The following is a 23,952-nucleotide window of genomic DNA, read 5'->3' on the forward strand; positions in this document are numbered from 1 at the left end:
CCAGCAAAAAAGGTGAAAAGAGCAGTCTATGGAGAGGAAGCAAAAAATTAATGCTTACATGGATTAACTAACAGATGGATACTGGGCATCTTGGATCAGAAGGATCCCTTAGGATCCTTGGCTAATCTAACCAAAACTCTCTTCTGACTGACTTTCTAAATCAGGCATGAAGATGAAAATATTTCCATTATGACGTGTCAAAATTGATACCCACAGCATGTTCTTCTATGAGCGATACCCCCAACAGCCATATGGCTCATTCAGACTGAAATAAAGATTTTTGGCATATTAACCAAATGATACTCATCATAGCTTCGGCAGGTGGCCCCTCCCTTTCCAAACCAACAAATCTGTTTTACCCAGCCTGTCCATTTAAGCATTTCTTTCTGCCCTCAGTATACCTAATTTTTAAATCATTTATGAGAGTATTTCCTCAGATACAGGGTCACATTATAAATTACAGCCTCACATTATCAGGCACTTGTGTCCAATATTCAGCTCATGGTTTTCTTGCCTTAATTTTTTTTCCTTTTCTGTTTATCTGGCTCTCAGTAGCTGCAGTGTTTATTAGTAGTGCTTTATTGGGATTTAATATGTTCAGGATTCAGTCTGCTAAAACCATAATTACTATATGGCTATTTCCAAGTGTTTTTCCATTAGTAACTTTGACAGGAATAGTATTCAAGGACTAAGTACTGATGACTAATGGGGCTCGGAACAAACATGCAAATATAGCATTCAGCAAGCTCAACATTTTAGAAAATGTCTATTTCTGGCAAAATTATTCTGTTACTGATTTATTCTGTACTATTCCATAATGCTGGCCATTTATCTAATCCCTCACCCCCCGACTATATTCAGCTAGGCTTGAGAAGTCAGGTAACCAGTTCAGCATTTCAAAGTAAAACCTCATCCTGGGGTAGATATAGGCCCATTATGTATACATATCTTATTGCAGATTTTCAGAGCAGTTAGCCTTTAAATTTGACTTGGGATTTTGTGCCGCCAACCAGTGTATTTAGTCTACAGTTACAATTTTTTAAAAAACCGTACTTTACTAAATCAGGGTGGAGCATCACTCAGTGTGGGAGGAGAATAACCTTTGAGGGGCGACAAAAGGGCCGGCAGTTTGTATGTTTTTGAGTTACCTTCAGCTTGAAAGCAAAACAAGGGGGAAACTGGCACAACAGCACTCTCACAAAACCTGAAGAAACAGTGACCAGAAAGCAAACTGAGCACTGAAGGGAAGAAAATCAATGCAGAATGGCAAAGAAAACCCAATGGACATGCTTTGTGGAAGTGAGGGGAAACACCTGTGAATAATAGGCCATGCATTCCTGTCTTATAGCATTTGGGACTGCTTGCCTAATCATATGCTTTGTTACAATTTTCTTTATAAAAGATACAATTCACCAAGCACTGTCCCTTTTAAATCACCATTATTCTAATATGATGAGCACAGCAAACAATATTTAGCAAATTGTATTCAGATTCAAGACTTATAAACAAATTATCCTTTTCTTTATATCCTTATCTAAGTCTCAAGTAGCTATTATTAATGTGCTTTGCTGTTTATGACCTTAAAGTACAGTGCTTAAAGTACCATACTAGAATGGTCAGGGCTCTCTTTGTAGCAGGAGCTCTTTTGCATATTAGGCCATGCATCCCTGATGTAGCCAATCCTCCAAGAGCTTACATTAGGTCTTATAAGAAGAGCCCTCTAAGCTCTTGGAGGATTGGCTACATCAGGGGCGGGGAGGGGGCTGGCCTAATATGCAAAGGAGCTCTTGCTACAAAGTGAGCCCTGAAAATGGTGGAGGTTTGGGATCATATCTCTATTCTGTTGTGAAGTTCCCTGAGTGACCTGGGAGCCAACCTATCCAATGAGGTTTTATGATGGGGAGGGACAGAACCATACATGCCTCCCTGAGCTCTGCAAAGCAGTGGTGAAACTAAAATTCTTGCAAGTTGTGACAAGGTGACCACTTCAGTAATCACAGTAATTTGACGACTGTTTGTTTCAGTCATCAAAATATTCTCACAGAAAATGGCACAGAAAATGGTAAAGATTTAAACAAATTTTGTTTTATTTAAACACATGGAGGCAGAGAAGGTAATCGATATGTCCATAGGTTTTTGTGTTCTGGATTATGTAGGCAGAAATTTAAATATAAACACAGAACTGCATTTGAGGATGCTGGCTTCACCAGAGATGGTTTTAGATATAAAGCTGTTTGGCTTCTCCTACAGGTCTCTCTCTCTCTCTCTCTCTCTCTCGGCTTGGCTTCGCGAACGAAGATTTAAGAAGGGTGCAATAGTCCACGTTTGCTGCAGGCTCGCTGGTGGCTGACAAGACCAATGCGGGACAGGCAGGTCCGGCCACAGCGGCTGCAGGGAAAAGTCTGATTTAGGGTTGGTCCTGTAGCAGTGCGATTCTTCCTCAATCTCCTTTGATGTTAAAAGGTTTTGTCTCAGAGGTTACTTAATCTAGATGTCCTGTTTCCCTTCACACATTATAGTCATAGTCTTGTGTACTCCATTTTGTTCCTTTTGTTAAGACGAAGGTTTCTCTATTAGACTCCTTTTCCTCTGGCAGGATAGGTATTAAGAGTAATTGTCTTTTGGCTTGTTTAAGGTCTTTCAAGGCAACCTCTAAACCCTTTGCCAAATCCTTCTCTTCCAGATGAACAGTCTTTGTACACTGAACCTTAAGCTTAGAACTGGAGAACTACAATTCCCTCTCAAGATGTGTGTTTCTTTGTTTTTCACACAGAGAGTGTTTAACTTGTAGGGAACTGTCTCTTACCAGAGCCCCTTCTTGGTTCAAAGTCACACCACTTTGGCTCTGAACCAAACTCTGCTTCAGGAGTAGACTCTCCTCTCATTAGAGAGACTCTCAAAAGCAACCACTGTCTGATCCATACACTCTCCAATGCCTTCAGTTCCCCAGCTTCTTTAACCAACTGCCTGTCCCATCTTGACAGTAGAAGTTCCCCCAATCAGAGTGAGGTTAGCTGTCCCCCAATCAGAGGTTCTGTTAGCTGTCACTCATTTGCACTGCCTCTAAGCTTGCATAAACTTGCTGCCCATTACAAAAGTTAAAGTTAAGTTCCCATTCAACACTTTTATTATATTGAATGGAGATCAGATAAGCATCAGTTGCATAATCAAACCCCCCAAGCTGGGTTCCTTTCATTGTGTGTTGCATGTTTTGGGGTCATTTCCTTTTTTTAAAAAGTTAGAAGTGGCAAACCCAATACAAATTGGGACTTTGGTGCAAGGGGAGGGCTTTAACCATTACTCAAGTACAAATTTAACCCTTCCTCAAGTGCAGTTCTCCTGGCTGGAAAGAGTCCTTCAGGACAAATATACCATATAACATACTTGGGGGTGGGGGAGACTTGTCAAAGGGCAATTAGTGGCTCCAGGGGAATATTTGTGGTTGGGAAAACGTTAAAGGGGGAGGGTTAAGCACTTTCCCTTTCCTTGCCTCATCCCAATTGAAAATGAATGCCTGCACACTTTATTTTTACAGGAAATGAAAATGCTGGGAGATCCCTTCATGGCACTCCCAGTGTCTTTCGTAGTTCTCACCTTAGAGATAAAACAATATTAACATTATACAGATACGTCTTATCTTTTATTATGATCCAAGCATAATTTTTCTGTATTCATAGGCATGCCAGAAATGTTCTAGAATTGGTCTTAAAAACAAAAACTAAACAAACAAAAGATAAGCTAAGACATGCCAAATATCATATTTGTCTTTGAACTGTTTCAGGCTTTTGGCAGATTTCAATCATCTTTATAAAATAGGTGGCTTATGTATACTATAATAGTCTAGTCCTTGCAGAATATGCATATATTCTTCTAATGTCAGTAAACTACAGAAGGATCCCAAGAAAGAACTTGCTCAGATAGCATCGTAGAAATAATCTTGAGATATCCCTCAAAAAGAAAAGAAAGTAAAAGAAATTGGAGAGTCACAGAATAAAGTTCAAAAATATCCATGTTTACCCCCTCCCACGTCAGAATTGTAGCCAGCCAAAGGGAGGATGTCCTTCTATCTCTTTGTACATTGACATTAACAAACAAAAAACTGAGAGGTTCCTTGTAATAAAATATAACCAAGTCATTATAAAGTATATTATTATCTCCATATCTTTTCATGTATTTTGGTATCTAATATCTATTGGAATCATTGTAATATGTGAATGTGGTCCTGTGTTCAAACAGAAAAGGGGGTGTGCTTAATCTGTCTTTACAGCTCTATCTCAACCACTTTAGTTTGTATATCTTACATATATGAATTAAGTTATTGTTAAAAGCAACCTACAGCCTTATACTTTAAATGAAGGTGTCAAACAAGTGTCCCGGGGACCAAATCAGGCCCCCAGGAGGTCTCCTGTCAGGCCCCCAAGCAACCAGCTGTCATCTGCTTCCTTCTCCCTCTCTCTTGCTTCCTTCTGCATAACAGCTTGCTTTGCCAGGCTTGCTGGATCACATAGGAGCTACAGAGCAAACCTCTATTTTCTCCATTGGCTGAGGCTCTTCCTTGGGGAGGAAGTGGGGGAGGGATAGCTTGCTTTGCTAGACTCTCTTAATTGCACAGCAGAGCTACTGAGCCAAGCCTCTCTTCCATCTATTGATTGAGGCTCCTCCCCCTCCTGGTCACCTGGGGAAGGAAGGAAAAAGCTAGAGCTTCCTTTGCCCAGTTCCCTGGATCCCATGGGAGAAATACAGTGAAAGCACCTTTAAGACCAATGAGTGCTAATTTTTAAGAGGTTTTGAAAAAATCTTTGTGTTTGTCTGTGTCCTTCATAAGTTTATATCTCTGCTACCTAATCTTAAATAGGTACACACATGGCCTGGCCCAACCCGACATGGCTTGGCCCAACAAGGTCTCATTTATGTCAGATTCAGCCCTCATGAGTTCGACACCCCTGCTTTAAACTGAATCAAGAAACCAATTGCTGCAAATATTTGCTGAACATGTTCTCTTCACAGGAAGAGAAAGACATAGCATACATTATTATTTAATAAACACATAATCGGTGCAGTCCTAAAAACAATCCCTGGAAATAAACTGTTTTGAATAGGCCTGAGGAGGATTCGAGACCTTCTTAGGGTAGGTCTCTAAATATGAACATATATGAACATATGAAGCTGCCTTATACTGAATCAAACCTTTGGTCCATCAAAGTCAGTATTGTCTTCTCAGACTGGCAGCGGCTCTCCAGGGTCTCAAGCTGAGGTTTTTCACACCAATTGCCTGGACCCTTTTTTAGTGGAGATGCCGGGGATTGAACCGGGACCTTCTGCTTCCCAAGCAGATGCTCTACCACTGAGCCACCATCCCTCCCCTAATGATGTTCCTTCTAAGTTTACTTTATCACATTTGTATACCACTGTTCCTAGGGGAAGCTCAGAGCAACTGGGAAGCTCAGAGGAACATTAACAGGCAGAGTTATACACACTATTGTCTTCTCCCTCACTAAAATAAACAGCCCCGTGGCGCAGAGTGGTAAGGCTGCAATACTGCAGTCTGAACTCTCGGCTCACAACCTGAGTTTGATTTCAGCGGAAGCTGGGTTTTCAAGTAGCTGGCTCAAGGTTGACTCAGCCTTCCATCCTTCCAAGGTTGGTAAAATGAGTACCCAGCTTGCTGGGGGGGAGGTGTAGATGACTGGGGAAGGCAATAGCAAACCACCCCGTTAAAAAGTCTGCCGTGAAAACATTGTGAAAGCAATGTCATCCCAGAATCGGAAACGACTGGTGCTTGCACTAAAATAATTCCCCTCTCTTGTCTGCATTCTCCCTCAGGCAGTGAAGTTAAAGAAACCAGAGTTAGTTACGGAAAGGTAACAGTTTGAGTTGTTAAAAGACTGAGAATCAGGAGCCTGGAAGAAAGAAGTAAATGGGAAAATCAAAGGGGGAAAGCAAGCAGGAAACTATGGGCAGAGGAGGGTGATGATCGGGGGTCATTTTGTAGAAAAATAGGTTGCGGAGCTCATTACATAACTCACTAGCATATGCCAAAAGAAACCCAACATAAGAAAGGAGAGTCCTGGACAAGTGAGGCCTGCTTGGGTTGGCTAGAGATTCAGCCAGCCCAAGCAGGCCTCATTCACCTGGGGCCCCACAGTCAAAAGGCCAGCAAGCCACCAGCTGCCCAAAATCACATAAGAAGTGGAGAGAGGATGGTGTGGGCTTCTCCAGGGAATAATGAGGGCTGTTGGGGGTATGGCAAAGCTCCTGGTGGTTGGCTGGCTGTCAGGGCCAGATTTAGGGGGGGCAAGAGGGGGTGCCTGCCCTGGGTGCCATCAGGGGGGCGCCAAATTGGTCACCCCACCCCTGCTTTTCTCCTCCCCTGGTCTGTGTGCACAGACCAGGGGAGGAAAAAGTAAGGGCATCCCCATGGTGTTTGCGCCATCCTCGGAGCTGAGGAGGGCGCAAACTCTGCCTCCACCCCTTTCACCTCCCCCGCTCTGTGCACACAGACCGGTGGAAGAGAAAGTAAGGGCATCCTGGTGTTGTTTGTGCCGTCCTCAGATCCAAGAATGGCGCAAATGCTGCCCCAGCCCCTTTCTTCTCCCTCAGTCTGTGTGCACAGATCCAGTGAGGCGAAAGCGAGGGGCATCCCGGCAGGATTTGCACCATCCTTGAAGCTGAGGTTGGCGCAAACACTGTCCCCCTTTCTCCTCCCTGGATCTGTGTGCACAGACCCAGGGAGGAGAAATTGACAGCATCCCGGAGGCGTTTGTGCCACCCCCTTCCCTTTTTCCTTTGAATCTGTGCACCGACCTGGGAAAGAAAAAAGGGGCGGGCGCCTGGGAGGGCAGAAGACTGGGGCTGCTTTGTAGGGGTAGGGTGCCTTGCCTGGGGCAGCAGGCACCCACCGCCACCATTTTTTGAGTGGGGGGTGCCATTTGTAGTTTTGCCCCCCACTCAAAAAATGGGAGATCCGGCCCTGCTGGTTGTCTGCTCTCCTAATCCAGGGATTGTTATGCAGTTGCACCTACTATTCAATGGACAAGGTAGGTGGAGAGGAAGAAGGGGAACTCTCAGAAAGGTTCAGGAGCTCTTGCTGAATTCAAGGCCTGGTGATGATCAAGAAAAGGCAAGTAAGAGCTAATGAATATGTAGAATTTCCATGTGCTCCCATCCTTCTTCAGATACAATGCATTTCAGTGAGGCCACAAGACATTCAAGGCATACAAATGATTTAATGAAGATATAGAAATCTGCTCCTATAAAAGTGGGCAGTTATCTCAGTGTGTGCGGTTAACATGACCATGCATTAAGAAAAATTTATATTGAGCCAAACATTAGGTTCTCTTTTCCTTTCTCTCTTTTTTCATCTCTTTAGCTTTAGGGCTGCATTCCCCTGTGTGTGCAAAGAAGAAACCCTGGGATTAGGAAGGGGCAACATGCATTGATCTTGATCCCTGCCTGTACCATCTCCAACTCCCACCAGCTTCCGTATCTGCATTTGTATTACAGATGTCATGATCTAGCAGGCAAGAACTGGGCTTTCTTCACTGCTTTAAAAAAGAGCAAAGCAATACATCCCCTGCATAATACTAGGAACTCAAGGGAGGCGGCCTCTTTTCCTTCCTGCCCACTCAAGGGTTCTGTTAAGTTTTCACTTGATGACACTTTCCATAGCTGTAGCAATGTGGGTAAACTCTCTTCAAAGTAGCTCTTTAAAAATGAGAACAATCATGCAGAAAGAGAAGGTTATTAAATTAACCTTTCCCCTTCCATTTCCTCTTCACACAGCCCTTCAGGGTGATCAGTTGCCTGCACTTCATAACTATTATTTTAAACACAATTTGAAAGATTTATACCAAAAGGATTTCGAAGATTTTGCAAACCTACTCACCATCTGCAATTGGCAAAACTCATTGCCATGAGCCTGTGTTGCTTAGCAATAGATACTTGTGCAGTGGCTCCAGAGTCACAAAGAACCTTCATCGCTTTGTCATTCAGCCATTTTGTACAATCTAAAGAAGCTCTTTATTTACTTATGGCAGGCTTAGAAGAAGAGGAGGAGAATGTCTTTGCAGCATACTCTGAAAGACAGATGATGTACTGAAAACCTGGACAATATTCACTGAAGGAAGAAACAGAATAAATGAATCCTGGATAGTTCATGGCAATTGCACTTGCTTTGCAACCAAATCATAAGATAATTAGCATGCATACTTTGTGTAACTATTTGAAAATGTCATAAATGACCACACCCAGTGGATTACTGAGCTTACATGTAAGTGGTCATGATGGAGCCTGATGAAGACTGCATTGGCACAATGACATTCCACCAACACCCAAGAGGAAAATACTATCCCACTTCCACTAGTTCATGTTAATTTCTCTGGTAACCAATTTCCTTGATGTTAATGCCTCTGACAATCTTCATAGTCAAATTTATCCCCTGATGTTGTAGTTCCAAAGCCTTTGGCCTTGTTTTAGATCAATCTCTTCTTCTTCGTCTTCATCTTCATTTTTGTACTGTGTTGTGCATGTTTGGTGTAGTGGTTAAGTGTGCGGACTCTTATCTGGGAGAACCGGGTTTGATTCCCCACTCCTCCACTTGCACCTGCTAGAATGGCCTTGGGTCAGCCATAGCTCTGGCAGAGGTTGTCCTTGAAAGGGCAGCTGCTGTGAGAGCCCTCTCCAGCCCCACCCACCTCACAGGGTGTCTGTTGTGGGGGAGGAAGGTAAAGGAGATTGTGAGCCGCTCTGAGACTCTTCGGAGTGGAGGGCGGGATATAAATCCAATATCTTCATCTTCATCTTCATGTGGACTCAAGTGAGGACTGAATTGGGTGTTCCTGCCTGGCTTATTGGAGCCATATGAACAGAGCTTGGGGACTTGGGAACAATGGGCAGCAGGATCCAAATCCCTGATGCCCTGCACCAATCATAAGCCCCTACTGGTTTGAATGATCCAGTAACGTGCTTGCGTGGGAACCCTGAGTTGTTTATAGTGGCCCAATTGGCCCAGTTATTCAATCTTTGTAGAGCAGCCACCTACCATGTTGTATCTTATAAAGAGATGATTATCACTACCACCTCAGTTCTTCTATCCGTGGAGCCTACTATATTATATACTGAGAGTTCTGCATTTAGTTTCTTGCAGTTTTCATTCTGTCAGTTCATTTGGGATGTTGTTTCCTTTACTTTAAATGTTGTGTAGCAGCTGGACTATCAGGCTAGGATCTGGGAAACCCAGGTTCAAAACTCCACTCTGCCATGAAAGCTTGTCAGGTGACTTTGGGTCAGTCATATCCTCTCAGCCTAAAATACCTCACAGGGTTGTCGTGAGAATAAAATAGAGGAGAGAAGATTATGTGCACAGCTTTGGATCCCAGTTGGAGAGAAAAGTGCGAGTATACGTCAAGTAAATTAATAAACACATTACAGTCACCCACCCATCTGCTTATTGATGAAACACTTGGAGGGGGAATCTTCAAGCAATCAGATACATGGTTGTATCAAGATTCTTTTTGGACAGTGCTTTAAAATTGTTCAAGGTTTGTCTGCATGGATAAAACAACAGAAAAAAGCAATCTTGATAAGACAATAAATAGAAGAGTACCAAGAATAATTTTTGCCAGAGCGCAGGAATGCATTTACTTGTTAGTATGACAGTACTATGCTAGATTTAGAGGGCAGACTCCACGATGTAACTAGGAGTGCAATTTTTTTTTTTTATTAAATTATACACAATTGTGCAAAGATTGCTCTGTTTTTCAGTTTCACATTGATAATGGAGAGCGGCTACTGCAGGAACAGTAGTGATGGGAAAGATCTGACACCACATTCTGATTGTGATTTGTAGGATTCAACTGTCTCTCTGTGAGGGTGGATGTGTAGTGCTGTCAAGTTGCTTCCAACTTATGGTACTCTATGAATTAATGTCCTCCAAAACATCCTGTTTTGTGTCTTGCTTGTGTCTTGCAATAAAAGTTCTTTGTGGACATTGCTAGGCAACTACAACATTATTGCCAAGCATTCAAGTCTTGGGCTGATTCCGCACTCACCTTTCTCCAGGGCAGGCTTCCGTTTCTGGGTGGAAAAACTGGCGATTTCGCACCAGTTGCTCCATGCTGGCATTTAGCGTGGGGCAAACCTGTGATTTGCCTTGCCATAGTGTAAACCTCTTTTTTTCAGGTTTACACTGTGGTGGGGCAAATCATGGGTTTGCCCTATGCAAAATGCCGGCGTAGACAACTGGTGTGAAATCGCCATTTTGCTCCACCCAGAAACGAAAGCCTGCCCCAGAGAAAGGTGAGTGCAGAATCAGCCTTGGTTTCTCTCAGAAAAAGGCAGAAGGTGGGAGCAGGGCCCTTATTGGGGCTGTTTTGGGCTTTGAAGGAGAAATCATGAGTAGGGATGCTGGCTTCCAGGACCTGAGGATCCTCTGGAATTACAGCTTATTTCCAGACTACAGAGATCAGTTTCCCTGGAGAAAATGGATGCTTTTAAGGGTGGACTCTATGGCATTGTACCCCACTGAAGTCCCTGTCTTCCCCAGCTCAATCCCCAGATCTCTAGAAGTTCCCAACCTGGAATCCCACCCCCAATCCCCTGCTGGTGGCTGGCGGGACATAGCAATCCTAATCATGAGCCCAAGCCCAATAGCAACCACTTGGCAACTTGCTGCCCCCTGATTTCCATGACTCACCCAGGCCTGGCTGCTTGCTACTGTTTAACAGAAGCTATCCCACAAAATCCAGTGTGTAGTGGTTAGAGTTTTAGACTAGGATCTGAAAGACCCAAGTGTGAATCTTCATACTGCCATGAGTGATCTTAGACCTAGAAGCCATTATTTACTGTAGAGTCTTTGCCCAAATACCAGAGCATTCCACATCATCAGCAACATCACTTCTGGGGTGGCTGGAAGTGGCATCATGAGCAATATCGCTGTCACCAGGCTAGGCTTCCCCAGCTGCCAGTAAGTCCTTCCACCAGTCAACTGGTGACAGCTGGGATGGGGATCCCCTAACCCCAGCAGGGGCCTCACAGCCCTTACACATTTACTAAATTTAAACCCACCTTTTTGCCCTTACATTAGGGTTGCCAGTCCTCAGGTGGGGGCAGGGAATCCCCCAGTTTGGAGGCCCTCCCCCCGCTTCAGGGTCATCAGAAAGCGGGGGAGGGGGGAGAAATGTCTGCTGGGCACTCCATTATTCCCTGTGGAGATTGATTCCTATAGGGTAAAATGGAGAATTGATTTGTGGGTATCTGGGGTCCTGGGGGGGCCTGATTTTTGAGGTAAAGGCACCAAATTTTTAGCAAAGTATCCAATACTGCTCTCCAAAATACCCTCCATGTTTCAAAAAGATTAGGCCAGGGGGTCCAATTCTATGAGCCCCAAAAGAAAGTGTCCCTATCCTTCATTATTCCAAATGAAGGGAAGGCATTTAAAAGGAGCATGGTCCCTTTAAAAGTGATGGCCAGAACTCCCTTTGGAGTTCAATTATGCTTGCCACAACCTTGCTCCTGGCTCTACCTCTGAAGTCTCCTGGCTCCACCCCCAAAGTCCCCAGATATTTCTTGAATTGGACTATTTACATTGTGGGAAAATGCGAGGTATAAACAAAGTTTTAAAAATAATGAATATAGCTGGAGGGGAGATAAAAATTGTTGGGTGGACGGGTGCGAAGGAAAAAAAAGAAAGCATAGAAAGATGAGGACATGGTGGCTGCCAGAAGAAAGAAAAGAGGAAATAGTATGGGAAGGGAGTTACTCCTGAGATGCACTCTGCAAGTCCTTGAGGATTCCCTGCTGCACAACTGGGCCAGCCTGACAGCTGGTACTGTGCACAGGGCCAGCCCTGCCACTAGGCAAACTTGCTAATGGCCTAGGGCACCAGCCTTCTGAGGGCACTAAATTGGGCACACACACACCCCACCCCACCCCCCCCCCACCCCACCCCGAACTGACAACCTCACTGAGTCACATGGGGATGCCCATGGGCAACTGGGCCAGTGGCTGGCACCATGTAATGGCTTGAACCAAAAAGAGTTTTCCAAGGAAAAGCTGCTAAGGGGAGGGAAGGAAGGAAAGCTGGGGGCAGATACTGGTAGGCTGGTCAGTGAGTGGGAAGGAGAAGCAAGCAGAAAAAAGGGAAAGGCTATCTTGGCTTTCAGGGAACAGAAAGAGGATATAGTGGGGAAAGGGTAAAATGAGATACCCTCTGCAAGACCTTGTGGGTCTCCCACTTGTTAGTTGCTAATAAGGGAAAGGCCAGATGAAGATTTCTTTAGCCCATTGGATGTATCTGCTATTGTAGAATCTGACTGATAATTTATGGTGGCCTTTAAAAATTTGAGAGATGTGGGTAATTTTTGTCCTCCAAGGAACCATCCTTAAGAACATTTTCTTATCTGTGTTCTCATAGCAAAGGGAACAATAGAAACATGGGAGTTACAGGTGGCATTCTGTTAACAATAGAAAACATGACTCTTAAAATTATATTGGCTTGGAAACACAGTAACTTTGGGGGAAAATCTTATTGAAGACATGTCTTTGTTATGAGACCATGTGAATTTAAAGGCTTCACAAAAGAGGATACCAGAGACTGAACAAAGGAATGTTTCCCTCAGCAAATGATACTTTAATCAAGGATTCCCTGATGTGAAATAAGGCTAGATGTAACTCAATCACAGTGCTTAGTTTCTAAGCACCTTGTCTGGGAATACCTATGATGTTTTGATTAGCAAGCTCATGCAACAACCTGAAAATTAAAGCAGTTTTACCCCTTTTTATATAGGTAAAACTGTAGGACTTAGATTTTTCAGTACTGAAGACATATTCTCCAGTTGTAAATTGCTCCAGCTCATTTCTGATGCATAATCAAATCACTGGCAATATGTTGATTAATATCAGGTTGCTTCTTTCATTTTGCTGTTTGCTTAGCAGAAATGAGAATAGAATGCACAACGATGTGGAAAGGGAGTGGGGAAATATACGTGATGACATCATGTGCATTGCTACAAACTAAAGGAAAGAAAAAAGAGAATGTGCCATGGAGTTGGAGGCTATCCTTTGTCATATAGAATTCCCTGCACCATTGCTCAAAGCCCTTCTTGTTCTCTTTCCTGTCTATTTGCAGCTTCTCAGTACCATTTTGAATCAGACTCAGATCATAGTGAAGCCAATAGAAGCCTGTCTCCATTTATTAAACAGGTAGTGGCTAAACATTTGTGGGGAAAGAGAATTTTAAATAATCAAAGACATGTAATTTCAAAATGTGCGCTGACTAAATGAACACAGCTGAAAAACAAGGGGGGAAATCAAAGATAGATTTAAAGGAGTTTTGTAAGTATGGTGGCAATACATTGGAAAGCATTAGTAAATGCTAATTTGATTACAGATCTGATATTCTGTACTGGCAAACGATGATGAAAATATACATTATGATTAAAAATAGACTAAGGTGAGATTAGGGCTGCAAATATGACTCAGGAAATATCTTGGGATTTTGGGGGTGGAGCCAGAAGACCTTGGGGTGGAGCCAGGAGCAAGGTTGTGACAATTGAACTCTAAAGGGAGTTCTAGCCATTATATTTTAAAGGGACCATACTCATTTTAAATGCCTTCCTTCCATTGGAAATGACGGCGGATAGAGGCACTTTTTGGGGGGAGTCATAGAATTGAACCCCCTGGTTCAATCTTTTTTAAACTTGGGGAGCGGGGGTTGAGGAGAGGCACCAGGTGCTGTGCTGAAAATCTGGTGTCTCTACCTCAAAAAAAAAAAACCTCCTCCAGAGCCCCAGATATCCACAGATTGATTTTCCATTATATCCTGCGGAGATTGGTCTCCATAGGGAATAATGATGTGCCCAGCAGACATTTCCCTCCCCCACCCCGCTTTCTGATAATCCTGAACCTGGGGATAGGCAACCATCTGTGAGAAATGCATAGGAATAAAAATTTAAAAAAATGTAAGAATACAGGGATCCATTGCAACAATTGTCAATGTTACTCATGTGCAAAACACTTGCAGGTGGCTTTAAAACCATCTTTGATATCTTTAGATTATTCTTGGGGACAAGAAATCTGCTATATTGTCTCTATGAAAGAGCCATTGATCCTGTGATATGAATAAAAAATATTAATTACTTTTCTGGTTAAAACAATTTTTATTAATTTGCAATATATTGTTATAACAATCTTTAAAAGAAATTAAAAATAATGCAAAATGCAAACAATACATCGCTTTTTCCCCCTCCTCACCTCCCCTTTTCTTGACCCCCGCCAGTGTTTACTTGAAATTTAAAAAAAACAAGGTAACTAAACAAACCAAGAATCTCCATTTTAAAACCTTATAGCAATACAAGAGAAATAAAAATGAAAATTAAAAAAAAATAACTCCATAAAATCATCTTCATTTTTCAGTAAAGAGATTTTCCCTTTCTAAATTCTACTCCACCATTCCACCCCATTCAACTTTTATCAAAAATCACTAAGTATCCCCTTACTTTCCATTGTTTTTCAACATAATTTTGAAATTTCTCCCAATCCTTACTGAACTTCTCCAAATCATAGTCTTTTAAGATTCTTGTAAGTTTGTCCATTTCACTCCACGACATAACTTTTGAAATCCAGTCCCATTTTCCTGGTATTTTATCTTGCTTCCATAACTGCGCATACAATGTCCTTGCAGCTGAAAGCAGGTACCACACCAACGTTCTATCTTGCTTCGGAAAACTTTCCATTTGTAATCCCAACAAAAAGGAGTCTGGAGACCTTTTAATGTCATAACCTAAAATTTTTGACACTTCTTTTTGAATCATTTGCCAAAATTGTTTCGCCTTTTCACAAGACCACCACATATGGTAGAAAGATCCTTCATGTTTTTTACATTTCCAACATCTGTCTGACACCTGATTGTTCATTTTTGCCAGTTTTTAGGTGTCATGTACCATCTGTACAGCATTTTAAAACAGTTTTCATTAATATCATAACATGTCAATATCTTCATAGAGTTCTTCCATAAATATTCCCAAGATTCCATTTGAATTTCTTTATTAAAATTGGTTGCCCATTTTATCATTTGAGATTTAACTACGTCTTCTTCTGTAGAGCACTTCAATAGTAGTTTATAAATCCTTGAAATCAATTTCTCATTTTAACCCAACAGCATTTTCTCCAATTCTATTTGCTCCTTATACCCTCATTTTTAATGTCCTGCTCCACCAAGCTCTTAATTTGTTGTAGTTGAAACCAATTATATTTATATAGTAATTCTTCAGCCAATTTTAATTCCACCATTCCTCCATGTATTTTTAATAGTTGATTATATGTTAACCACATCCTTTCATTTGTTTCTAAGGATAATTTTATTACTTCAATTGGCACAATCCATAGTGGCTTTCTTTCATCACCATATTTTTTATATTTCAACCAAGTACTTAACAAATTTCTTCCTACATAATGGTGTGAGAAAAACCTATCCATCTTATTTTTCCCATACAACATATATGCATGCCAACCGAAAATATTTCCATGGCCTTCTAAAATCAACAATTTCTTATTTATTTATTTTATTTATTTTTAATTATTTATTTATAATTTGTATCCCGTCCTTCCCACAAGTGGCTCAGTAATGTCATCCATTCTTTAATCCACACCAAACACACTGCATCATGATACAATTTTAGGTCCAGTAACTGAAAACCTCCCCTTTCTTTTGCATCAGTCAAAATTTTCATTTTAATTCTTAGTCTCCTTCCAGTCCATACAAATTCTGAAAATTTTCTTTGCCATTTAGTAAACTGTTTATTGCCCTTCATAATTGGAATTGTTTGAAATAAAAACATCATTCTTGGTAGAACATTCATTTTAATTGCAGCGATTCTGCCCAGCATAGACAAGTTCAATTTATTCCATTTTATCAGATCTTCATCAATTTTCCACCAAAGCTTCTCATAATTATTCTTATAAAAATCTATATTTTTCATGGTAATTTCCACCCCTAGATATTTTACTTTTGAAGTGACCTCACACACTTTTGCACTTTGCAATTCCTCCTGTTGACTCTTAGTCATATTTTTGCACAAGATTTTCGATTTTTTTTATTTATATAAAAGCCTGCCAATTCTCCATACTCCTGTATTTTATGAAGCAGCAATGGTGTCACAGTTAAGGGATTGTCATTAATAAACATTACATCATCAGCAAACACTCTGTATTTATAAGAAAAACCTTTCAGTTTCAACCCCTCTATCTCTTTGTCATCTTGTATTTGCCTAAGCAAAATCTCTAATGTCATCATAAATATCAATGGAGATAGAGGATGTTGTTCCTTTACCAACAATCATTTTCTCTGTAAAATCTGCATTTATGCAGAGTCTTGCTTGTTGTTCAGTATATATCGCCTTAACCATTCTTATAAAATCTTCCCCTAGTCCCAATTTCTCCATCACTGCAAACATAAAATCCCAATTCAAATTGTCAAAGGCCTTCTCTGCATCTGCAAAAAATAATGCCACTTCTTTTTCAGGATGCTTCTCGTAATATTCAACAGTGTCTATAACAGCTCCGATATTATCTCTGATTTGTCTCCTGGGAAAAAATCCTGCTTGTTCTTCTTTAATAAAATTATTCAAATGCTGTTTGAGTCGTTCTGCTAGTATCCTAGCATATATTTCGTAGCCATTGTTAAGTAATGAAATTGGTCTATAATTTTTAACATTTGTTGTGTCTCTCTTTTTTTGGTATCAATGAAATTGTAGCTTCCTTCCATGTATTTGGTCTTATCTCATCAATCCTTATTATGTTCATCAATTTCTAAAGTTTTGGTACTAATGTCTCTGCGAGGACTTTTGCTGTAAAACCATCTGGACCCGGTGCCTTTCCCATTTTCATTGAATTTATAGCTGCTTCAACTTCAATTCTTTCAATTGGTTCATTTAATACCTTTTCCATATTTTCTGTTAAGGGATTTACTTGAAATTTCTGTAAATACGCATCTATTTTTCTTTTCTCCACCTTTTGAATTTGAAATAAGTTAGCATAATATTTATAGAATTCCCTTTTAATTCCTGCTTGGTCAACAATTTCTTTACCTCCCGATATAATTTTATTCACAAATTTGTCCCCCCCCCTTTTTTTTTTCATTTACCAAGCCAAGTATTTTCCGGGCTTATTTGCTCTTTCAAAAGATTTCTGTTGGAGTCTCTTAAGGTTCCATTCTACTTCTTTATTTAACAGATGTCTCAGTTGATTCTGCAGTATTGTAATTTCCCTTATTAATTTCTTTTCCCTCGGTCTTTTTTAAAGTTCCTTTTCTTTTTTCCCAATCTCTTTTTGAATATCCAACATTTGCTTCTCTTTAGCCCTTTTATCTTTATTATTCATTGTAATTAAAATACCTATCATTACTGCTTTATATGTATCCCACACAGTTTGAAATTGAATGTCCTCCTTTTCATTTATTTGGAAGAAAGTTTTAGTTTCTTTTTCTAGAGACACCACGGTGTCAATTTTCTGTAGCAAATCTTCCTTTATTCTCCATCTCCTAGTCTTTTTCACACATTTCGCTGACCACATCAATGGATTGTGATCAGTCCCAACTTTAGGAAGAATCTCTATTTTTTTTCATCATAAGTTCTAGGTTTTTTGTCATCCATAACATATTGATTCTTGAGAAAGCGTTGTGCCTGGCTGAAAAGAAGGTATAATCTCGCACTTTAGGATTAAATTTCCTCCATACATCTTCCAAACGTTCTTGTTTCACTAAATCAAAAAACGACTTTGGTAACTTCCCCTCCTTATTTTTTCCCCCTGATCTGTCCAAATCATTAACAATTGTTCCATTAAAATCTTCCATTACCATTATTTGTTCATAAGTCACTTGGTCTAATTGTACAATATCTTTAAAGAAGGAATCTTTCGCCCCATTTGGGGCATACCATCCCAACAACAATGTCTTTTTATCATTTATTGTCACTTCCACAGCTAGATATCTTCCTTCATTGTCCTTAAAAAACCAAGTTTGGATCCAATTCCTTTTTAACATAAAAAAAAAAAATCACTCCCCTTTTTTTCTCCTTAGCCAAGGAAAAAATTCTTTACCCAATTGTTTATTCCATAAAAATTTATAATCCAATTGTTTAATATGTACTTCTTGTAAGCATATTATATTACATTTTTGTTTCTTGATCCAATGAAATGTGGCCTTCCTTTTTTGCGCTGAATTTAGTCCATTTATGTTCCAAGATATTAATTTGTAATCCATAACGATTCTTCATTTATTCTGTATCCCCAAATCCCTCATTCTCTTTGAAAAATCTCTTCATTTCCTGTACATTAGTAATTGTAATCCTCTTTCCTCCATATTGAAACTTAGACCTTCAGGCAGTATCCATCTGTATTGCACTTCACTATCCCACAACTTGTCAGTTAATTTTTTGTACAATCTTCTGTCGTTTATAACCTTTCTTGGCAACTCTTTCATAATTCTTATACTGCTTCCACCAATTTCCAATGTTTCTTCAAATTGCTTCCTTAAGATCTTTCCCACCATGTCTCTTGAAATAAATTTTACTACCACATCTCTTGGTAGCTTGTTTTTCTTGGCAAACATTGAGTTGACTCTGTATGTGTAATCATAAAGATAGCTAGAATCATCAGAGTCTATTTCCAGAAACTCTGCAATAGTATTTATTATATATGTCTTTAAATCCTCTCCTTCCTTCTCAGGTACACCTCTCAGCCATATCTGGTTTTCCATTAACTTACAATCTTGCAGAGCTACTTTGTCCTGCAATTTATTAATCATGGAATCTTGATCCTTTACCTTATTTTCCACTACATGTACTTTGTTTAAAGTTGCTTGTGAGTCCTTCCTGAGATCCTCAATTTCTTTTTTGATTTCTGTCTTAACCACCTCAGCACTTGTTTCAATATCTTTTTGTAACTCTTTAATTAATTGCTTCTTAGTGTCCATTATTAAAGCCTTCATGACTTTAACCAGTCTTGCCTCCATGGCATCTAGTTGATCTTGTATCTTAGGCATTATGCCTTCCTCAAGTGAAGCAGCCCTTAACCGTGTCTGTTTTGGTGCTAGCTTATGATCTGACATTACTATGTTCCACTATCAAAATAGGCTCTTAAGTTGATCTCACATATGGTCAAATTAGACCATATAATCTTGTAGTTTAGGAAATGCCCTTTCCAATGAGCCTAAAATCACTGTTCTCAGGGCTTCCTAACTCGAGATATAATTTTTTAAAGTTTTAAAAATAGACAAAATGGCATCCGTGATTTTTCAAGCCCTTTTGGAAGATTTTTTCTTTTTCACCCAAAAGCCACCAAAATCAGTTCCAATAATATAATTCAATATGTTTCACTTTATAATGTTGTTATTTGCCGGCTCCACTAATTTTCAGTCTTAATATCGTTTCCTCAATATTTAAATTTTAATTACTTTTTAACTGAATAGTGCATTGAGTTAGAGGTTCCAACAACGCTTGTTACATGCTGATAATATAATGCTTAAAAATAGGTCTATTAATGGCTATTAGACAAGATTGCTAAAACCATATTTCAGTATACCCCTGACCAGGGCTTTTTATGTAGGAAGAGCTCATCAAGAACTCATTTGCATATTAGGCCACACACCCCTGACATCACCATTATTTCACACAGGGCTTTTTTTGTAGAAAAAGCCCAGTAGGAATTCATTTACATATTAGGCCACACCCCCTGATGCCAAGCCAGCTGTTCCTGTACATTCCTGCTCAAAAAAAGCCGTGCCCCTGACCAGTTGATTAATGAAGAATATGGAGGGGCTTCACATGCTCCATTTGCCCTTCTTGTAGGCTTCTTTCCAGGAGTATCTCATTGGATGCAGGACTAGATAAAATTTAATCTGATCCAGCAGGAGTCATTTTACTTGCCATAGATTCAATGTCCCAGAACTGAAATCTTTACAAGAAGATTTTTAAAAAGGTAGCAGTGTTTATAGGTAGTATTTCACCAATGGATAGAATTAAGGAGTTGAGAAGAGTTAAACTGAAGACAAGAATATGCGATTAGCCAACAGCTACAAGAATGTTAACAGGCCAATGTGAGGAAAAGAGATGATTCTGTGCTTCACATCAGTCCTGTCAAGCTGGCATTTCCATAATGGCACTAAGTTCTGCTGGGCACTAGTACACTGCACTGGTTCTACTGGGCTTGCAATCCCTCTTTGCTTGGAGTATGTTTCTGTGCTAGACATCAGACCTGTAGAGCTGGCATTGCCACAATGGCACTGGATTCTGCAAAGTACTATTTGATTGCACTAGTTCTGCCAGACTTGCAAAAATGCCTCCACTTTGATTCTGTTCTGCTGGGCTTCTATTGCTCTTGCTTTTTCTTCTCCATTGGAAACAATGGAAGATGGGGACATCTTTGGGGGGGGTGCAACTTGGAACCCATAAATCCAATCCTTACCAAACCTGGAAGGCAGGTAGAGGAGCATCAGCTGGAGATCCCCTGCAAGTTTGGCATCTCTAGCATGCCCAGAGGGCATTTCTGTTGCATCACAAACCTCACAAACTAAACCAGTTCATTTAGTTCCTAAAAATTCATGATGTTCTTTGGGCAGAGCAAATGCTGGTGAGGATATTATAAAAAGGATATTATATAAAAAGGATATTATAGCATTAGAGAAAGTCCAGAGAAGGGCAACTAGAATGATTAAAGGGCTGGAGCACTTTCCCTATGAAGAAAGGTTGAAACGCTTGGGACTCTTTAGCTTGGAGAAACGTCGACTGCGGGGTGACATGGTAGAGGTTTACAAGATAATGCATGGGATGGAGAAAGTGGAGAAAGAAGTACTTTTCTCCCTTTCTCACTATACAAGAACTCGTGGGCATTCAATGAAATTGCTGAGCAGACAGGTTAAAACGGATAAAAGGAAGTACTTCTTCACCCAAAGGGTGATTAACATGTGGAATTCACTGCCACAGGAGGTGGTGGCGGCCACAAGTATAGCCACCTTCAAGAAGGGTTTAGATAAAAATATGGAGCACAGGTCCATCAGTGGCTATTAGCCACAGTGTATGTGTGTATATAAAATTTTTTGCCACTGTGTGACACAGAGTGTTGGACTTGATGGGCCGTTGGCCTGATCCAACATGGCTTCTCTTATGTTCTTATGGAATCACTCTGAGATAACTTACAAACTGTATGGATAGGGTTAAAAAAAATGCTGGCAGCTACAGCAACCTGTTCTTTCAGAAGAAAGGCTAAGTCCAAAAGCACTGATAGATTATTTTACCTGGTTTGACAAAAATAATCATGCCCCACTTTTGTCCCTAATGGGGACCCCAAGTGTCTTGCAAAGTTCTCCTCTCCCCTAGTTTATCCTCACAACAACCCTATGGAATAGTTTAGGTTAAGTGTGTGACTGGCCAAAGCAAGTTTCCAGGGCAGAGTGGGGATTCAAACCTAGTCCAGTTGTCTAACCACTGCACCACACTGGCTTGCTTTACACAAAATTATTTTCATACTTACATTTATATGCATTACTTGTTATTTTTAAAGTTTCCAGCATGATGTTTCATTCATTTTGTTGAGTACTATGATCTGGCTGCAATATGTTGACTTATAAATCATTAGTCCTGAATCTCTACTGTGAATGATATTTCATCAGTGTAATATTTAATTTCCTTTATTTCTAGAATGTACTCTTGCTACTTCCCTGATGTGCCTATTCCCTGTCCCACATGCAAGCATCCATAACTAGTATGCAAATTCCTTTTTAATCTTTGTTTGCAACAATGTTTTTCTACCTCTGAAATCCCCGGGGACAATACAAGAGTCACTGTGCTTTCCCCGCACCTCATGCTGTCTATCCTTATTACTGCCATTTTTAAACATTAATTTACAACTCAGATAAATGTTGCCCACCATTATCTGGCCAGTGCCTAATTGGATGAGGATAGCCATTGCAACATTGCAAAATAAATTGCAGCTATGAAGATCAGCACAGACCAATACAATTTATGTTGTTCAAGGAAAAGCCCCCTCCCCGAAATGAAGTCTGGGGGGGCCCTTCTTGGAGGAAGCTTTAAAGAAAAAGACAGCATCTTGGTGGAAGTGTTATCTTTTGTAGTAACATACTTTTTAAAGATCTAAAGTTCATGTCTATTCCAATGCCATTCCAGGCATCACCTGTGTCTTATGCATGGATAAAACTACGTGTTGGGGGTTTTTTTGCAGGATAAATGTTCTAACAACTTACAGTGATTAGGATTTAATTACTATTGGCATTTTTAAAATGCAGACCCGTGTTTCCAAATTGACTATCGTATTAAACAAAATGTCAGAATAAACTAGCTATATAGTTCTCCTCTGATTTATAAGTTCTCACTGTCCATCATTCAATGTACAAAAATGTATGTGATCATCAGTGCTCTACTATGTGGTGTATATTCCTGGCCAACAACAGCCTGTCCTACTTATTGGAGCAAAGTTTTAAGTCTAGTGGCACCTTTAGGACCAACAAAGTTGTATTCATGGTATAAAGTTTTTATGTGCTGATAAAGATCTGATAAAGTATGCCAGCCACATGACAGCTTATACCCTGAATAAAACATTGTTGCTCTTAGAGGTGCCACTGGACAGAACTTTGTTCTGCTGCTTCAGACCAACATGGGTACCCTGATTGAATCTGGCCTATTTATTGTTTAACATGCCAACAACTTTTGTATCAAGTCTAATTTTGTAATCTCCTTTATAACCACAAGTAATAACTGTACATTGTACTAGATCAAAAAGTAAACCACCTGGGTCACAGCCAAGGAAAAACACTCCACCTTTGCCTCAGAATTGTCATTCATTTTTTGATACTTGTGATTTAAAAATCTTTTTTAAAAATTTCAAACAACTGCTGCAACTTTAAAAAAATGGTTTTGGGTCAAATAAATTTGAAAAAGAGCTTTATTGCAATATAGCTGACTTTTTCAAACCACCATGTCAGCAACATTTAAAAAAAAAAGTAATGTGATTCCTCATGAGAGTGTGTTACTTAGTATAGCTTTCTAATACCTTGAGTCTCAAAATCAGAAAATTATGTAATGTTTTCACCACTTGCACTCACGTACATTATCCTTTTAATATATTCTGAATATTAACCATACATATTATACCTATAGTACAGAATATCACATTGATAAACTATATGTTTGTCATAGTGCTTACTTCATCAGTTTCAGAAAAGCCAACAATACCATATCCCTTTTGATTCTCGATTGAGTACAAACCCTTTGTGACTTCTACAGAGAACATGAACACATGTTCACATTGATGAACACGAGTTATTGAGGAAGACTCAGCATGGGTTTTGTAAGGGAAGATCTTTCCTCACTAACCTGTTACATTTCTTTGAGGGGGTGAACAAACATGTGGACAAAGGAGACCCAATAGATATTGTTTACCTTGACTTCCAGAAAGCTTTTGATAAAGTTCCTCATCAAAGGCTCCTTAGTAAGCTCGAGAGTCATGGAGTAAAAGGACAGGTCCTCTTGTGGATCAAAAACTGGCTAATTAATAGGAAGCAGAGAGTGAGTATAAATGGGCAGTCTTTGCAGTGGAGGACGGTAAGCAGTGGGGTGCCGCAGGGCTCAGTATTGGATCCCATGCTCTTTAACTTGTTCATAAATGATTTGAAGTTGGGAGTAAGCAGTGAAGTGGCCAAGATTGCAGATCACTAAATTGTTCAGGGTGGTGAGAACCAGAGAGGATTGTGAGGCACTCCAAAGGGATCTGTTGAGGCTGGGTAAGTGGGCATCAATGTGGCAGATGAGGTTCAGTGTGGCCAAGTGCAAAGCAATGCACATTGGGGCCAAGAATCTCAGTTACAAATACAAGTTGATCGGGTGTGAACTGGCAGAGACTGACCAAGAGAGAAATCTTGAGGTCATGATAGATACTGAAAATGTC

This window comes from Heteronotia binoei, chromosome 1 (assembly GCF_032191835.1).
Source record: "Heteronotia binoei isolate CCM8104 ecotype False Entrance Well chromosome 1, APGP_CSIRO_Hbin_v1, whole genome shotgun sequence".
In the NCBI taxonomy this organism is placed as follows: domain Eukaryota; kingdom Metazoa; phylum Chordata; class Lepidosauria; order Squamata; family Gekkonidae; genus Heteronotia; species Heteronotia binoei.